The following is a 19,883-nucleotide window of genomic DNA, read 5'->3' as shown; positions in this document are numbered from 1 at the left end:
CAAGACAGAAAGTAACTTGTGAAATGTATTAATGTTAAGTTTTTACTTACTTCCTGAGAGATGCTGGAAGATTCCTTAGTAAAATAAGAGGAAAAGCATTTTGATTATTTGTTTATAAAATGTTTATTTTTACTTTTGGACTTTCCTTTCTCAGAGATGAAATAAGTAGAAATAAAACTAGGCTATTTCTTTAGTGATGCTAAAGATGAGTAGTCATCTGTGATATGCAGAAAGACATTTGGTCAATAGCACTTCATCTCTGGTAGAGAACTGGATGGACTGTGCACTTTTTGTAGAATAATAATACTCTGCAAAATCTAGGATATCTGTCATGTTTTCCTATGCAATGCCAATAATAGAGAGTGGCCTTTAGAAAAGGAAGTGGTGTTAAAATTTTTGGCTGTGCTCTACTAGAGAACAAATCTAATCTTTGTATTCTTGGATATGTATATACATTTTTGGTCTGCCCTTCCCCCATTTTTTTTTTTTTTTTTACCATTCCACAGTTCCAGTTTTCCTTGACTGTAACTCTAAACTTATTGTTTTCTTTATATAAAATAATGAAACTATTTAGTACAGAGTATAATATCTTGCTAGCTACCAGGATGATGTGTTTGTTGTAAGGTGTCTTACCTCATTGCCGAAGAATTGCTCTCTGTCCTATATGAAAAACAAAACAAAATAAATTTGTATTGTATGACCTAGTCAAAGGGTCAGGGAGAATCTCTGTCATCCATTCTCCACATTTGAAAAATTTCAAGCAAAAAAGTGTTTTGTGAGACAAAATTTAAAAAGATTACATAGAGCTTGGCAAGTCACTTCACTTTCTCAAATTTCAAATTCTTTAGTTAAGTGGAAATGATGTCTACCACTTCTACATGAAAGAGTTGTGTAAAGAATCAAATGAAAGTATATAGGCGCAATCATTTAGACAAGTAAGTTAAATTGGAATGAAATTTCTGATTTGTACTATTCGTGATATTGTTACTGTATTTGGACTATATTATTTGTGATTTAATTTATGACCTACAAGATTTCATATGCTATTGTATAACTAAGTTAAAACTCATTAGGGACATTTTGCTTGTAGCTATTTTACTAACTTCTACCTCCTGCCCACCCCAAAACAAAGTGTGGAACTCACCAGGGTGGGAACCATGGGGTAGACACCTGACATAATGTGAGCCCATGGGTTAGTACCAATCTGATGCTGACGAAAAGCCTGGACATACAGGGGATTCCGCCTCTGATAATATTGGTCGATTCTGTTCTAGAGGAAAATAAAAACATTGATCTTTACTCCAATATCAAATCTCTTTTATGAGTTAAAACAGATCTTGGCAGAACCAAAGGAATTAAAACTTTATCTAATTAGATAATTTACAAATGGTGTGAAATTTACCCAGCAAAATAATAGTTTAGTTAAATAAAATTTACTGTGATAGTTTATATAATGAACTGTAGAACTAAAGAAATTATCTGGTTAATTAAGGCCTCCAGAAAAAAAAATCTATGTGAACCAAAGTATGCATAGCAAGAAATTTTCTTGAATTACCAAGATAAGTGTCTGTCATTTTTTTTCCATGTATGTTAGTAGAAGCCTGGTCTTTTGAGTCAGATAGAATTGAATTCCTTTGACCCTAGTCAGGTTGCTAAATTTCCCTGAGTATTATTTGCCACGTAGGATTATATCTGTTAGAATATAGAGAGCAGTTTTGCATAGAGCCTGCTATGTATATTAGACTAAAAAATTTCTCAGTAAGTTTTAGAGCTCTATAAAAGACTCTAAAGAGTTTTTAGAGATTAAATATAGAATAACAGTGACATCTTTTCTCAGAAGAATATTCGTTTCATAGAGATTTAAAATAAATAGGTGTGTAAAAAATCAATGTGTCTTTAGAATTGCAGGAAAAAATTGTTGGATGAATTCATGGTTACACTAAGACTAGTACAGAAGGAGAATGCTACTGGAAGCATTTTGGCAAAATAGAAGATCAATATAGTAATCAGAACGTCCTAAAATGAAAGATTTTGTTTGGGAGGGTCCTGTTTTTGAGTGGTTAAAGAGAGAATGTCTAGAAGGAAAGATTAAAGAAGAAAAGTTTAATAAAAAGGATAGTGGTTTTAGAATGAATGTCTGCTCTGTGTAGGCTATGATAGTAATAATGGCCACCTTGTTTAGATGTATTCATCTATTGAATTTCAAGCATTCCCTTTATGATTTGCATATATATCATCTACTATTTTCCTCCAGGGTCGATATTGTATCTTCATCTGAATAATGAAGTTGAGGAAACAGTAGCTTGGATAAATCCAGTGATTTGTGGGGTTGGAGTTGGAATGTAATTTGCTTGACTCCAAAGGATGGGTTCTTTGCACTACACAGTTCCTCAACCCACAGGGATGGTTACAGGACCTCTTAGAGCTTGGAAAGAGAACAGTTCATAACCTTTTCTCTTAAGCTATCCACTTACCATGCTATTGTCAAAGAGAAGTTGGGTAAGCAATAATATGATCCTTCAATTACACTGGTATCTAAATTAGATCATTTAAAACTAAATTTCTGAGGTTTGTAATTTCTCCAAAATCAATTGAAGAATTGCTCAACACTCATTTCCTTAAAGGATAAATCCACATTTATTTCGAGTTAATAGCTGGAAACCAGAACAACAAAATTAGCAAGAAATTATATTATTTATTATAAATATGTCATATGGGGATCTAATGATAAATGATCACTTGGAAAAAGAAAGTTAAAAATGTGATGATTTACTTCAAGTTATAATTTGTATGAAATATTTACCAGTTGTTTTAGGTGGTACTTTTCTTCCTCTGTGAGTGTATTTTTCTGTTAGGTGAAAAAACAAAACAAAGCACACTTGCTATATAAATAAACCAAAAGAAAACACTACTAGTTTATACTAACTTAATTTTATTTGAATTAAAATTATTTACCTCTGAGGAAACTTCAGCAATTTCCTTAACGAAAGAAAGGAAATATTAACTTTAATGACTTAGTAAATAATTGTATTAGACTATTAAGAGCAATTAACTGAGTATTTCAGGGCCCAAGCTACTACTCCTGAGAAATTATGACATTTATTAAGAATTCAGTAAGTTAAAGCACCCATCATCAGAGTGCTCACTCTGAGTCTAGATGAAAATAAATGAGTGAAAATATATTTCATTCAAAGTTTTTATGAATTCTACATTATTCATGCAATATTAAATGCCTAGAGAGCATGTAGGCAAGTGACCAAAAATTTATAAATTAGTCCTGGTGAAATTTGTGGCAAACTAAATCTTGTAAACTTTTTCTAGAGGCCACACTTATTATTTATGAGGGGGTATGGGCACTCTGCATTTGAGATTTGGACTAGCAGTTTAGAGACAGGGTAAAGGATGCTTCCCTAGGTACAGCCAGGAGGAACTTGGGCTACGCCTCAGGTGACAGGTCTCAGGGCCACAAGCCTTCCAGAACACATTTCCCTGCTGTGTTTGTCTCTTGGATATTTCTACCACTGCAAGCACTTCTTGAACAAGTGATCTAAACAATTACTAACACACTCCCTCGTTCAACCCCTTTAAACAAGCTCTCTAACGTTGTATCAAAATACCAGGGTGATGCTGATATTGCTAGACCAGGGATCACTTTGGGAATCACTGCTCTGAACAATACTGAGAATCATTTCCAGATAAAACTATGTGGAAAGCGATCAGAAAGTGCTTAATTTTGCACTGGCTTGATTTAAAATACAATTTCCTCTAGAGTAGAATATCTGATATACATGGTTAAATAATGTATATCTCTGAATAAGAAACCAATGTATAGTGTTTAGATACTCAATATCTCCCAAAGGGCACTGAGTCTTGGTAAATGGTTTCTCCAAAGAATAAGCCATAAAATGATTTCTTCCTTGACTATTTAGATTGTGGTTTTAGCAACAAATAAATGCACAGCCTAAGCGCTGGAAATCGTGTCATTTCTTGACCAACTATTTTTTTGATGTCAGAAGAAAGTGTCTCTTACCTCACTAGATGAGCTGCTAGGAGATTCCTTGTGAAATAATAATACATATTAAACAAAATCTGGTGATCAAAAGAAATCCTCAGCACTATTTCTGAATGTTAGTAGGTATTTTGATTATATCACATATTACCTACATGGTCATTAGTATGATAAATTAAAAGGATTGGAATAAAAGCAGTACAACCAGGTTTATGTGGCTATTCATTATTAATCACCTTTAAAAAATAAGTGGAAGAGATCAAAATCACTTATTATTAAGTGGAAGTATCTTAAGAAACTATGGACCAATTTGGCAGATACTGTTAGAGTGAGCAGGGAGAAATTTTCATTTTTAAGCAACTTGTAGATCTCTTTCCAGTTTATTAAAAGGAAATTTACTGATGTTCCAATGTATCAGTTAATATCTTAATACCACTAATTTATACAATCGATCAAAAATTATTCAAATAAATAAAAATTTCTTACCACTTCTTCAATATTCTTGGTAGTTTCCTTAAGGAAAGAAAAAGAGTTGGACCTTTTATCCCAACAGCTTTGTTTAAAAAGTCTGTTCTCAAACATCCCTCTTTCACAAAGGTAAGCATTAGAGTGCATTCATTTTTCATTGTACGAATTTTGTATGAATTAATAATAATATCCCATTTGATGTAAACATAAAACCAGTGGTGAACTGGAACATTAAGTGCCATGAGGGGTTTAGTCTGCTGTATTCACTGTTGTATTCCCAAAATTCATTTGTTGAATCTTGTTCAATAAATGATTATTAAAAGACTGAATAAATACACAAGATTAATTTAGAGAGCACATAAATAACTTTTGAAAAGTTGTCTTTTTTTTTTTTTGTATATTGGAAATATGCATTAGGCCAATTAACATGCCTAGACCAACTCACCTGCAGGTTTGGTAGTGAATATATAATGTTTCTTTTATAAACAAATTTATTTAAGTCGAAAAGATAGTTCAACTTCAAGAAAAATGTTACACATTTACCTAAATTGAGAATGGGTAAAGAAAGAAAAGAGGTAAAAATCCAAACTTTGGAGCTTTTAAGAATGAAAACCTCTAAGTGACAAGCTCTCCATCAGTTCTCAAGGAATCTAGGAATTTAGTGTATTAGTTGACTCATACAAAAATATTCTTTCTCCTACTGAATTCCTCATTGACTTAATATTAGAGGATATGATTTTGTATCATTGAAAAATGATGTTGCTTTTCAAATTTGATTGTCTTGGAATACATTTTCCAAATCCAGATTAATTTCATTTTGGCTCAAAGTACTATAATATTTTAACTTAACATTGTGCTATAGATGTGAAATCAAGATATACCTTACAGGATGTCAAACGAATGTCAGCCTGAAAAGAACATTGAGCCTAGTGGGATATCGCATTCACAGATATCAGAGTAGCATTCTTTGGCAGAAAGTGATAGCAAAGAAAGAACTGTGTGACCAAAAGAATGCAGAATTGGAAAGGGAAGATAACGGTAATGAACCATTAGCAAGTTCCTTCAAAGATAGCATACTTTAACAACAAAGCTAATGAACGTTTTCCTGGGATCTTCTTCACGTTGGTCTATAGTATTTTGGTATAGGAATCACAGAGTTAAAAATAATATTCATTTTTGGGCGAATGAGAAAATGACTCATCTGATGTAAAATACATGTCATCAATCAAAGATTAATAAATTAAAATAAGTAAATTTTACCTCACTGGGATGAATGATCGCATTCTTGCCCTGCTTAAATTTCTATAAAAATAAATACATTCATATTACAAACCACAATAAAATAAAAAATAAAAAATATGTAATTTAAGAAGTTAAGACTTACCTCCTGAGAGATTATGACAGATTCCTTAGAAAAAGAAAAAACTATTACCAGCAATAAAGTATCAATTATCCAGTGGGGAAATAACACACTCAGTCTTTGCCTCAATTGCAGAGCAAAATTGACCAAAGTCTCACTTACTCTACGCAATTAATTTCTTATACTCTAGGTAAGTACTTCATTCTGCATTGTGCTTTGGGTTATGAATAACTTAATTATAAAACTTTCCAAATATCACAGTAAAGAAGAAGGAATACATATTGTATTTCCTCTGCACAACTTCCTATTTTTTTCTCTTTAACATTTGTTTTCTTTTTAAGAGATTAAACATATTACAGGAAAATAAAACAAATCCTTGGATTACAAAGAGAATGTCTTGGGCATCTGTTAAACACCCATTTCCAGGATGTCTTTTGGAAATTAGCATTTAATATGGATTTCAGATGAACATGAGTCCCTATTCTAGAAACACAGGATGGACTCCTGTCACTTTATTTACAAGATATAGGATGTTCACCATGATTTCACAGCTAATATCATTGATATTGGGGAATCTTAGAGAAAAATATTCACAAATCTGATTAATCTTGGTAAAATTGGAGGTAAAATTTTTGGTCTTTTTCCTTTTTTGCTATGGCTGCGCTTCAGCTCCAGCTCTAACTCTAAACTTTACTGGCCAAGAAGTGAGTGCAAAGACAACAGTTCGTATTCCTAGGTGAAAGAATTGTCTCTTTATATTAAAATATTTTACCATACTGGAGGAGCGATAGTCCATCTTCTATATAAAAAAAAAACAATAAGAAAACCAAAACAAGCTTCAGTTTCATGGTTTTTATAAAATGACAAGCTATATCTCTGTTTTAAATTCAATTTATTTAATTCAATTATTTTAATTTATGATAGTGGCAAGGGAATTTTATACATCTGTTTCTGGAAGTGTTTAGTTGAGTGAAATTTCTTTGAAAAATTCTCTTGATTTCCTATAACATTAATAAGCAAGTGATTCAATATTCAAATAAATTCTTGTAATGGCCTAATATATTTATAACTTTTAGTAAGCGGTTGGGTAGTGTTTTTTTAAGTATTAATCCTGATATAGTTAATATAGTATTATGTGTAGATGTGCGATAGAATCTTAAATGTTTTAATATGATGTTTTATTTTATTTGTTCTAATTGTCAGAAGTAATTGCTAGAATTAAAAATGGTGGGCAAGTGCTCCTGTCAGACAACAGAAGCAGTTAAAGATTAAATTTTTGATATGCAGTATTGTCATAGAAACTCAACCTTATAATTATATTCCCAACAAATTAGGACAAAGCAGTTTTTACTGTCAATCATCTAGTTCTTGCTAGTGGAGACGCGATCCTTTTTCAGTTGAATAAAATTGTTCCATTTAAAAGGGACGAATGAGGCCATTTATTGAATCGAGAAGGAGAACACGATTAGGACTAGTAGACTGCAAGTCAAGTTTGGTTTACAGTGGATCACTGAAACAATACTTTTTTCTTTTTTTACCAAACAGGCATACTCACCCTGGATTTTCCCTTAAATGAGTCTTAAATTTAAGAAATAGCAAAATCCTTCATAACTAAAGACTTATGTGTGGGAAATGGAGAATAAAAACTAGCAAAGTTTCCTGTCACACTAAGTGGTGTCCTGGTGGGTGTGTGAAAGAGATGCGTGTGAGCTTCAGGGTAGGGAAAAAGTCCGTGAGTTATGCCTGAGGAAGTGAATGGCGTATCCGTACGTGTGTGCACATGGGCTTGTATTTTAAAAACACTTTATATGAAAATATACATTTCATTTTGTGAGATGAAATTGTTATTACATTCTCATTTGAAGAATAAGATGCTTAGAGGAATTAAGGGAACGTTTGGCGTTAGATTAGCTGTCAAGTAATTCTACGAAGTTACCACACTGCCCTGTGCCCTTACTTCCGGGCCAATCCTCATGGATTCCAAACGACTTGAATCAAGAGTGGGCAAATTGTCACTTCTTTGAAAGTTGTTTTTGGAATCCACATTTTATCTGTGGCTTGCCAAAGGACCTAAAAGAGTTCCCTAGTAAATGCAAACAGATGTGGAGAGAAATGTACGTCTTTTAACCTATAAATAAAATCTGCCTAATATGCAAAAAGGATACTTTGTTAAAAAAAAGGAAAATATGTATATAGATATATATTCAACTTCATATCTTATATAAGGCAGGGTTAATACTGTCTTTGAAAATAGGTTTAAAAGTTCACACAATCTACATCCATTGCTGTCATCCTCCGCCATCTTCTGTATATATTAAAAGGCTTAATATACATTATATATTTAAATAAAAGTAAATACTCATAAACATCTTGTTATACGTACATGCTTTGCAAAGGCAACAGCCAAAAGGCAGGCAAAGATGAAGACCTTCATGTTTACTTAGTCCTGCAAAACAGATATTATAAATCAATAATTGTTTATTCTCCTAAAATCACATATTTCTGCATTAATTATATGTATTTTAAATCTTTTCCCCAGATAACAGGGATAAGAAAATACTAATAAAAGCAAAGGCATTTGGGAAACACATAAATATGAATCTGAAAAGTTCTTAAGGTTTGCAATACCTGATTTTGTTATTAGTTTCTCATTCTTTCTAATGTATTTATTTATTTATTCTATAAGATGAAAATGATATTTTCATGCATTCGACAGATGTTTTAGAAACAATTCATTAGCACAACTTTAATGATAAGATCATAAATATGCTGTTGCCTCAATAAGTATCTGAAAAAAAATGATTAAATATAGTTCTTTACCTCAATTTCAGTTTAGACATTTTGTTTTGTAATAATGAACAAAAATTGGAGAAATGCTGACAGAGTTTAAAAAATACCTTTAACATGTTGGTAAATAAGTAACAGATACAGTTACTTAGGACCTACTATATACCAGAATAGTAATCTAATCCCCAGAACAACTATGTTATGAAAATATTTTTCTGCCTGATGAACAGATGGATAAAATAATCCAGGAGACCACACGTCAAAAACTCAGTTCCCTGAATTTCCAAAAGCCTCATTAGGATGACCTTCCCTTTAAAATAAGACTTTTGCATTTCATCATAAAAAAGAACAGCATGATAATCAATTTCCAGTGTCTACATGTTAATTATGTTCCAAAAGCAATGTCAAGGAGAGAGTTTATATTTGTTATAATGTAACATAAAAAAAAGAATAAATGAAAATATTACCTTGTTTCTTGAGTGCAAGACAAGAAATCCAGGCAGTGGGAGACCTGAGACACCTTATCCTAACGCTATTTATACCTTGTTCCTCTGTAATATGGTAATTCTGCTGTTTAAAAGTACTTGTAAAGAATTTGAATTCTAAGAAGTCATTATAATTAGAAACTGTTTTACCTTCCAATTTTTGTACCACTGATTCCAAGGAGTACTTCAACTCAACTTGATTTAGAACATGATAACAGGAAATGAGGATGTTATTTTATAGCATAAAATGATTATCTGTATTCCATGTCTGTGTAGCTCCCCTCTGCCATGAAATAGCTGTGTGGTTCAGATAAAGTTTTACCCCTTCCTGCATCAGTGTTCTCTTATATAAAATTAGTGTACTATGGGCAAAAATTTAAAATACCACAATGTTTCTTCTAGTTTAAAATCTTTTGAATAAATATCTAAACTGATATGCTGTATATGTTCATTAAAATTTCATTAATATATGGAGAAATGTGTTTCCCATATCCATTACTTATAATCTGTAAACACTGAAAATAAGGGTTAGCCATATACAACTCTATACAAAATATTGGGAAACCCTGCTCTACTATTTACCAACAGTACTTTCTTATGAATTCATTTTCATCTCTTTCAGCAGTCTTTGCCTCTGTAAAATAATAATAATAATAATAATATCAATCAAATTTATAAACTTGCAATGGTAAGCACTAACTTATTTAAAGCAAGTTGGTATCTATAAGGCACCTGTTTAATTAGAAAGTCACAAATTAAATACCGCTCCCATCTTCAATCTTTGGCTTCTGTACAGGTTCTCGTCATTTTCTGTTGTTTGGATAGTTGTACCCAGTTTCTTAATAGATCTTCCAGTCTCTAGTCTCTTGGTGCTAAAATGTTTTTTCTCTGCAACTTCCTCACAAATATTTTCTTTCTAAAATAGATGTAAAAGGTAATTTTATTGAATATTTAGCATTTCTATGGGTTCTTATCCTATGTAGGGTAATGTTGAAGATTGTGTATCTTAACACAAGAAATAAATATCTTAAGCATAGAATTGAAAGTTACTAAAAATCACCTGAGGAGATATTTCTAGACCTGTTTCATGACACACTCTATGCCTGATTTACAGTCCTTTTAGAGCACACTGTGGCATGCACCATGCTTCCTCTGACTAGGAACACCCTTCTCTCATATTCTCTGACTTGTAAATTCCCATGTATTCATGAAAACCACTTTGAAATTAGAACTTTTCTGTGAAAATATTCTCAAATCTTCGACAAATCAGTAATTCTTTATGCTGTGTACTCAAGATTTTTGTATACCTAATGAACGAAATGTTTAAACAGATGCTGAATTTGAAAATGTAGTTAAGATTCTTTACTTTATTCAAAGAACAATTATTTAGTAACCTAGTATGTGCCAGGAATTTTCTGAGCCTTTAGAATGCATCCATGAACAAAACAATGCTCTTTGCCTTCATGGAGTTTATGTTCTAATTAGCTGAGAGAGATGAATATATGATAAAAAACATACTAACCAACACTTAATTTTTCAGTCATTTGATTTTAGTTATTCCAGCATACGTATATGTATGCATCTTATTCGCATGTTAGTTTTAATTTGCATTTCCTTGTTGATTACAGAGGTTGAGCTCTAACCACTAGATCCTTCAGAATCTAATTCTGAAAAGCCACATGTCTGATGGTTTAATTACACTATTTTGGGACAAAATTCTATGTATTTTGTTTTGTATAGTTGTCATTAATCCATTTAGTATATAAATTAGTAAGAAGATATTTTTAAGTCCCTATGATACTGATATGCTATACCAAAATGTTATGAGATATCAGTTACATGTCATTGGGAAAATATTAGTGAAGTGAAATTTATAAATTACTTCTTCCATAAAACTGTTTCTGTTATTTATTATGGTCAATTTAAGGAGTTAACATAACTAAAAAATATATGGTATAGAAGTATAACATCCTACAAATACCATTAAAATTCTGATTGCTTTATTAGGCATATACGATATTTAATATCAGAATCTCAGCAATTTTTCAAGTCAACTCATTTATTTTCCAGTTGAAGGTAATGGGGTTTAGAGCAGAGAAATGACTCCCTCAAATTGGCATTTTGATAATACTGATTCTGAAGATAAAATGAATACTAAGAGAAAAAAATCATCTTTAGGCAAAACAAGATTTTATATTATTCTAAGAGAATGTTTTTACATGGCAATAACTTCTATTGTTGAAATAAAAAATAAATACCAAAATTGATTGTCAATAGTTTCTATGAATAAAAATATTTTGCCACTTCAGATAAATCATTAGTTTCCACAGGAAAAAAGGTAGAAAAGAAGATACATTAATTTTATAACAAGATCGAGAACAAAGTGCAATTGATATTGTTGCCACACGTATGTTTAAACATAGAATTGATATAGATCATTGGGTGATTTGTTTACTACACTTGCCATTTGTATTTTAAGACTTACTCTAAAACTGGAAGTGAACAAAGAGGGATTAAATAAGAATTTCTCAGGCCTAAGAATGAAAGTTGCTTAAACCTAAATATTCGCTGTGCTGATATATTTCCTTATTCTGCTTTTTTTCTTTTCAGCTTTTTCACCTTTGTTCTTTTCCATCCTTAATAAGGTGGTAAACTATGGTTTCACAATTCATTAGCAATTTTAAAGTCCAACTACAGCACATTATATTGGGAGTACTGCCCCTGATCCTATATGAATTTCCTAGTAACCAAATACAAGGAATACAGGAGGTAGAATTCATTTTATTTTACCAGAAATGGAAGCAAGGTCCAGAGAAGTCATATGAGTCGAGCCAGTAATTCTTATACTTAAGAGTACTCTGTCAGACTGTCACACCACTTCTTTATTGGGTAATCTTTTTTCAATTTTGATTTTGAGCCAAAAACAATTTAGTATGTTTGGTGTGTGTGTGTCCACGTGTGTGTATGTGTGTGAAGGTCTATTTCATCATATTAAGGAAATTTTGTAAGCTAATGTGAGGAAAATATTTATGTGGAAAGATTATAATTTGATAAATAATGCATAGATTGATAAAACATAGTCTAGGAAACAAAAATACAAATATTCAGATAAGTAATTGAAATTTATCTTCCAAATTTTCTCAGGTGCTTTAATACATGGCAACCATTAGAGCACGGATAAGATCATTGATTAGAAACTTGATTATGATTGAGTCTTGATAGAGCAGATGTGAATTAGTAGTAGCCCATTCATTCATCAAACATGTACTGATCATTCTATTTGCTGAAGTGTTGTGAGACTAGAGATGCAAAGAAAATTAAGGTGTATTCTCCGACATTAAGGATCTCATTTTTTGATGAACTTATATCAAAAGGCTTTAACTGAAAAGTCAAAATGGATCTAAATGAATGTCTTTTCCAGACTGAATAAATGGATAAAGCTTAAACCTCTTGGTTAAAGAACAGAGAAAACTATTAGGTTCTACAACATGAACAGAGTTCTAGAAAGTAGGGGGTGGGGAAATGGAAGATACTAGGAATCTGCACCCACATAAAATAAGACTGCAGCTTGGCAGAAGAACAAACATTTCAGCATGTCGGTATTGTGGAGTGTAGGAAGAGGAGGGGAAAGAAGTAAAGGTCTAAAGTTCTATAATTTATGATAGGGGCTAAAGGCAGCCAAGAAAGAGTTTTAGACAGAATGTGACATGGAAAAAATTTACATCAGCCATCACGGCAGCAATACAGAGAAGGACTGAAAGGAGACAAAGCAGCAGATAGGATGGAGGGTTTGGAAATAGATACGCAGAAAATTGTATGTGCTCACTTGTAGAAAATGGCACTAAGGATAAAGATTAAAGAATAACCCGAGGAAATGTTTAAATCAGTTAAAGAGCTGATAAAAAACCACAGAGAATTTTTTTTTATGTACACTATGAGAAATAGAATTAGAAAAATTATTTCATCCTCTCTACCATTTTATTCAAGAAAATTAGCTTACTCGTGCACTATTTGATGTAGTTCCCCAACCTCGTTTGGCTATTTCACAAGTGTGACATTAAGTTAGTGACATAAGAATGTGACACATGAACAGGTATTTATAGTGATATTTATGCCACGTTTTCTTTCTTATTTTCCTCATTATGTTTTCTTTCTTATTCTCCTCTTCTACAATGAAAGCATAGTCTACAGTCCACGACAAAATCCACAATGCTTATTTATTTAACTAAAGAAACATCTCAGGTAATATAGTGCTTTGAAATGCTAAGATGATGTGCACTGCAGCTGACAAGTATGGAAGAACATTTGACCACCCACTAGATAGCATGGTTTCTCCTGAGCACTGTTATAGTAATATGATCCTGTTCCTATTTTTAAGATACTTGTGTTATAATTTGTAAACAGATGAGGTTATAGGCAACTGCAGGTAGATAAATCCAGGAAAAGGTCACATATCTCTTCTAATTTGGGAGAAGAAAGGAGACTGAAACTGCAGATATAGAAGTTACCACCTCATTGATTGTAATGAAAACTATGAAAGTAAAATGATCATACAAGAAAAGTGTGTCGAGTCAGAAGAAAAGTTGCTGAGGGCAGAACCCCTAGACAGCACTGATGTAATAAGTGAGAGAAAGAAGAAACAGTGGAAACCTCTTAGATGGAAATAATACCAGAAGAGATGTGACTTTCCAGGCAATCTGTGAATTGTGGAAACCAAGGAGATGAAATTTCCGGAAGGAAAGCTTAATCAGATGTGGCAATCTTGGAAGTGGATTTAGCTCTTTAGGTGCAATTTTCTGACCTGAATGGTGTTATAATAATAGTTAGGACTGGATGAAATGAGAATGTATATAAATCTTATTTCAAATAGAAAATTTTCAAATATAAGCATGTGGGAATTATCATTATTATTTTACCATAATAATCTTCATTAGAAAAATATTTTAAGTTTTAAGAGGTCCCTAAGAATAAAGGATGAAATGAAAACCAAGCCACTTTTGGGATAGATGAGGGTGACTTTAATTTTAAGAGTGGAAGGACTAGGGAAGAGGTTGCCATAGGATACTGCAACCCCACTGCTAGGTGTATATCTGGAGGACCTGACAGTGGGGACAAGAATGGCCATTTGTACACTGGTTTTTATGGCAGTGCTGTTGATTCGCAATGGGTGGAGGTGGCCTAAGGGTACCATGACTGAGGAATGGAAGGGGGAACTGTGGTGTATGCTTGCAGTGGTCTACTGAGCGGCTGCAAGAAGGAATGAAGTTGGGAGACATGCAACTAGGTGAATGGACCTTAAGGACTGTATGTTGAATGAAATGTCAGAAACGAAAAGACGAGTATTATCATGTCTCACTCATATGGACTAACTATAATTTACCAACTTAGAGAATTGAATTTGAGAGTATGGACTATCAGGTAAATGCCTATTGTAATGTTTCCTAGACTGTAAGCTGCTACAATAGTCACATCTATTCCAGAGTTGTAACTGTTATTTCTAAATTCTGAGATAGTGAACTATTTTTGTATAACTTGGTCATTCCCTGAAACTTCAGATATTTGTGTGATACCTAAGACTCAAAGTTAAAGCTCTGAAGCTATGAAAGTCAGCATTACCCCATATAGCAACTATTTAAAAAGGTGAAAAAGTGATAAGACTTTGACTAGACATATGAATGAAGCTGATCCGGACAGGACTAAGGTAAAGTAGAATACAAGGTAAAGAATGATATGGCCTATGTTTTAAAACTTCAGCTTCTGTGGGAGACAAAAGGGAAACATGTTCATCTGGTGCAAAATCTATACTTTTGGTAACATATTATCTAATTTAGCTAGTATGACCAGTTTATTCAAACACCATTAAGTACGTGGAGTCTTGAATAGGGAGTGAGATCTTGGTTTATACATGTCAGTGTGATGCTCCAATACACCCCAGAGTAATTTGGGCAGAGAATAAAAAAAAGCATTTGCAAACTCCCCTTGGGGGTCTGGGGAGAAAAGAGGAAATAATAAACTTTCCCATCTGGGGAACTCCTGATATTCTCACAAGCAATGGGGACAAACAATTCAATAAGCTGAGACCTAGATCTTGGGACTCACTCCTATGAGACTTATTCCTGCAAAGGAAAAGCTAAGCCTACTTATAATTATGCCTGAGTCACCCCCAGAAAACATTTTTTGTTGCTCAGATGTGGCCTCTCTCTTTAAGCCAACTTTGCAGGTGAACTCACGGCCCTCTCCCCTTTTGTGAGACATGACTGCCAGCAGTGTAAATCTCCCTGGCAATGTGGGAAATGACTCCTGAGGATGAGCTGGCACCTGGCATCACAGAATTAGAGAAAGAGTTCTTGACCAAAAGGGGGAAGAGAAATGAGACAAAACAAAGTTTCAGTGGCTAAAAGATTTCAAAGAGTGTTAAAAGTTTATCCTGGAGGTTATTCTTATGCTCTCTCTCTATATTCCTATTTAATTTATGTTCCATTGGAGTGGCTAGAGGAAAGTATCTGAAACTATTAAACTGTATTCCAGTAGCCTTGATTCTTGAAGTTGATCTATAAGTATATAGCTTTTACAGTGTTACTGTGTGGTTGTGAAAATCTTGTGACTGACACCCCCTTTATCAGGGTATGGACAGGCCAATAATAAAAAAAAAAGGACAAAAAATAAATAATGGGGGATAAGGGGTTAAAAAAATAGATTGCAATACTAGTAGTCAATGAGAGGGAGGGCTAAAAGATAGGGATGTAGGACTTTTCCTTTTTTCTTTTTATTTCTTTTTCTGGAATACTTTTAATGTTCTAAAAATGATCATGGCAAAGAATAGACAAGTATATGATGATATTATGAGCCATTATTGTATGCTTTGGATGGACTATATGTGTATGAAGATATTTCAATAAATATATATATATAAAAAGAGTGGAAGGTGGGAGAGAGATATCTGATAAGACATTAAGAGTGAGGATGGGAAGTCAAGGCAGCTATGCCAAATGAACTCAATTTTCTTTATAAAACGGAGGAAGTTGTTTTCTGGAAATTGATACTAGATGAAGTAATTTAGAAGTTTCAGAAGATTAATGATGTTTTAAAACAGTTTATTGAAGGAAAAGGGAGAGATATTTGACTAAATACAAGGAAAAGATCTGGCAAGAAATGTTGTATTTTAAATAAGATTAGAGAACATACAAATGAGCACTTTTTTTCATAGAGAATTGAGTTTCCTTCATAGAGCATCAGTGGAAATATTTTAAGGATTTTCCCATATTACAATTTCACCTGGTAGGTTGTTCAAAGAATTAAGAGGAGTTGTTTTTGTTATTACAAGTATATACTGAATGCTAAATTTAAAGTACTGAATTAGAAGAAAATGTAATAAAATTAAAGGTGAAGAGAGGAATACAAGGAAATGGAAAGATCAAAGACCTGGAAGTTTCCATAAGGTCAAAATGAATATATCTTTCCTTCCACCTTTGCCTCCCTTTCAAAATATAGATCAGATCATGTCATTCTCCATAGGTTTCAATCTCAATCCAAAGTTTGAACCTCACCTACAAGCTTTTATAATCTGCATCCCCATTTCCTGTGACCTCATTTCTTTCTATCTACTAATCACCTTTTTCTCGATCCCTATTGGTCTCATTGAAATCTCCCCAACTATAGTAAATACATTCCTATGATAATTAATTTGCACTTGCTCTTCCTTCTGCTTGGAATAATCTTCCTTCATCTTATTCACAATCTTGATTCATATCTTTTTAAACTGCTGCTTTACCAGAAAGTCCTTTATCAGACAGCAGGAGAGACACTCAAAGAGATATCAACACATTCCATGCAGATGTCAAGGTTGCCAGCAAAAGCACGACTCACACAGGCTCTGATGGAAGGCATTTTACTCACATAGAGAAGAGACAGAATAAAGCCAGCTTCACTAGTGGGTGTCAGGTTCTCATAGCCAGTGAGTCTCAATGTGATTCAGGGAGATACTCCAGGGTCAGCACCCCTCTCTTGTGTTTGTGCGCTGCCACGGTGGAGGAACCCCTTGCCCTCCCCAACAGGGACAGGGATTCCACTGGTGTGTGAAATGGTGTTGTAAAACATGCCCACCAGATTCAGATCAAAGTTGACATTTACACATGCTTGGCGCAAAACAGGAAAGAATGTGCTGACAGTCCCCTTCGTTACTAGAGGTTTGTGTTTTATCCTGCAAGGATGACACACAGTACTGAGAAAAGGACGTATTTGTGGATTCTGTGCACTGCTTTAAGACTGCCCCCCTACTGTATCCACCATTGACTATTTTATTCAAAATTGTCTCTATACCTTTGCCTTGCCTTTGCTTCTTTAGAGCTCTTATCACCACCTGATACTATGTACTGTTTACTTCTTGACTTTCTCCCAAGTAGAATGCAACTTCCATGAAGGCAGGGCTTCTATCGCTTTTATTCCCTGCTGCATCTTAAACATCTATGGCCATTCTTGGCAGCTAGTACACACTCAATAAATTTTTGTTGAATTAAAGACTTTGATGATAACAGTGAGGGCATTAGAAGGTTTATGTTTTCAGTGACTGCTTAACTACTTCTGGAGTGAAATTGAAGGTATTCTTCTGGCATATGTAAACTGAGATAGGAAATTAAACCTTATGGAGAAGGTTTAATGGGACAATGAGAAAATTAGGGAAATGCTAGAATAAATAGCCCAAGCAATATAGCTGAGGTTGGGAACTATATACTTATAGGACATGAAATATTTACTGAGAAATTAAGGTTCAAAAAATAATTAGGTTGGATGAGTCATTATATAAATGTCTTTTTCTTACTTTCCAGTATATTATAGAATAGCCAAAAGGAAATACCTGAAATTACTGAAACCCATTGAATTGCAAATTGTACAAACCTCTTCACTGGCCCACCTTTACCCTCTTGTCTTCTTCTACAACTTCAGAGTTGTAAAGGATTATCCTTTAATGTTAATGTAAGAACTTGAGTTATCTCAGAACTAACTACTGACTTGTAATTGTAATGGCTGGATTAATTATAACCTAACTCTATTTATTCACATTTGTAAATTGTAGTTGCATATACTTATTATTGTAAACATAAGAACTGAACTCCATTTCCCCTTATTCCCCATAAAAACCGTAAAATCCTTGGACATGGGGAGACATTTTTAGGTCAAGAGGCCATCTAATCTGCTTCCCACTTAATAACAAACTCTCTGTCTCTGTGAAACCCACTATCATAGATTGGCTGTTATGCACATTGGCAGAGAACCTCGTTTTGTGCAGTTTCAGTATAACAGACTAAAGCGGAAATAATTAACTTCAAAGAAACTCTAAAGTTGCTTCAGGGCTGACCAAACTGGGAAAAAAGAGGGCTTAAAGAAATGGTTATACCAGCTTAGTCTGTAAATATGTGTTTGATATGGAGTCATTAAAGATTCCACATAGGACAGCGAGTCAAAGCTAACAGGTTTATTAAAGGGAGAAAGCAGGTGGGAGTCAGTGAAACCTATCAGCGAAAAGAAAGGAAATGGCTCCATCTCGCTTTCTGAGAGCTGTGGTTTTAAAGGAAAAAAACTGCACCAGGAGGGGAGGGGCCTGCTAGGTGGCAACACACTGCTCTCCTTTGACCTGCAGCTGCATCCACGGGCAAGGGTTATGAAGCAGGTTGCCTTCTGGTGGGTGTGGTGCTGACATGCCTGGGCCTGCCTGGTGATCATTCATCTTGCTGTCACATCTGGTTCTGCAAAAGAAGCTGAGGGGCCCCTGCATCAAAAAGTCCCCTTTATATGTGAAGTTCTTTTTCTGAGACCTGACATTCCTCCCTTTTTAATAAAATAGAATGAAATGGGGGTTGGGTTTGGGTTAGTGCCTTAGCTTAGCTCGAAGCAATTTTTAGAAGGAGCAGGGTTGTTGTAATCTTTCTTTGGCTACTTCCAGCTGAGTACAGGGCATGGTTGGGAAGGGGAAAATTGCTTCAAGTCAAGCAGGAGCATTACTAATTGGGTTTCTGGTCATCTTCAGTTGGGACAGACTGATAGTTGTGACAGGAGCAGTTTTTAAAGTTTCTGTTATAGCAGGAGTGTGTTTTCAGAATTTTGCTGGTTGGTCATAGCTGCTATGACCTGTGAACAAATCTAGACAGACATTGTAAGAGGCAAGGGGCTATAGGAGGAAAATTAAAGGAAGGATAATTAAGGACCTAATGAGGGGGAGCTGAATATCTCAGAAAGGGGTGGAGAAGAATGAAAGAAAATTTGAGAGAAAGTTTTCTAGTCAAGATGAACCTACATCTGCTACCTGACTTGTATTATTGATGTAAAAACAGTAGATTTCATTTAATATTGCACAGGTTCTACTTGCTGTTGTGGTTAGGACATCCAAGGCTCTTTTAACTTTTTCAAGGCTGAAAAAGGGGCATTATTATTAAGGGGCATAGGGATGAACAATGAAAGTTGTTATTTTTGGAGAGTCCAGCATTTTTGGGTTTCAGAGCTTCTTTGGCATTAGAACAATCTGGCGGTTTCAAGTTTTTGAGAAACAAACTTAATAAGTAAAATTTTACAAAGCACTGGATATTTTTTAGAGTTTCTAGGAGCACTGTTGGTGGGGGTTTGCCATATTGTGACAGTTTGCAATATTGGGGTGAAGTTTGCATAAGAGTAGCCTCCAGGTTGACCTCAATTTGATTTGAAATCTCCTAGCCATTGAAACTCGATTTCTTTTCCCCCTTTTGGTCAGTTCATTCATGTCAGGGCCAGGGTCATCCTTGGC

General features: G+C 33.9%; 1 protein-coding gene and 1 long non-coding RNA gene across 2 annotated transcripts in view; one reads left to right on the top strand and one right to left on the bottom strand.

The window, feature by feature from the left end:
- Positions 1-19,883, top strand: part of CSN2 (casein beta) — a 365,252-nt gene that overhangs the window by 328,795 nt on the left and 16,574 nt on the right. The window lies entirely within an intron of this gene.
- Positions 2,804-4,058, bottom strand: LOC143663326 (uncharacterized). Its single transcript, XR_013165903.1, has 3 exons — positions 4,031-4,058; positions 2,956-2,979; positions 2,804-2,848 (listed from the first exon to the last, which is right to left on the bottom strand). It is a non-coding gene; the product is annotated as an uncharacterized LOC143663326 (long non-coding RNA).

Source organism: Tamandua tetradactyla, chromosome 19, assembly GCF_023851605.1.
Source record: "Tamandua tetradactyla isolate mTamTet1 chromosome 19, mTamTet1.pri, whole genome shotgun sequence".
NCBI lineage: Eukaryota > Metazoa > Chordata > Mammalia > Pilosa > Myrmecophagidae > Tamandua > Tamandua tetradactyla.
This window is presented reverse-complemented; position numbering and strand designations above follow the sequence as displayed.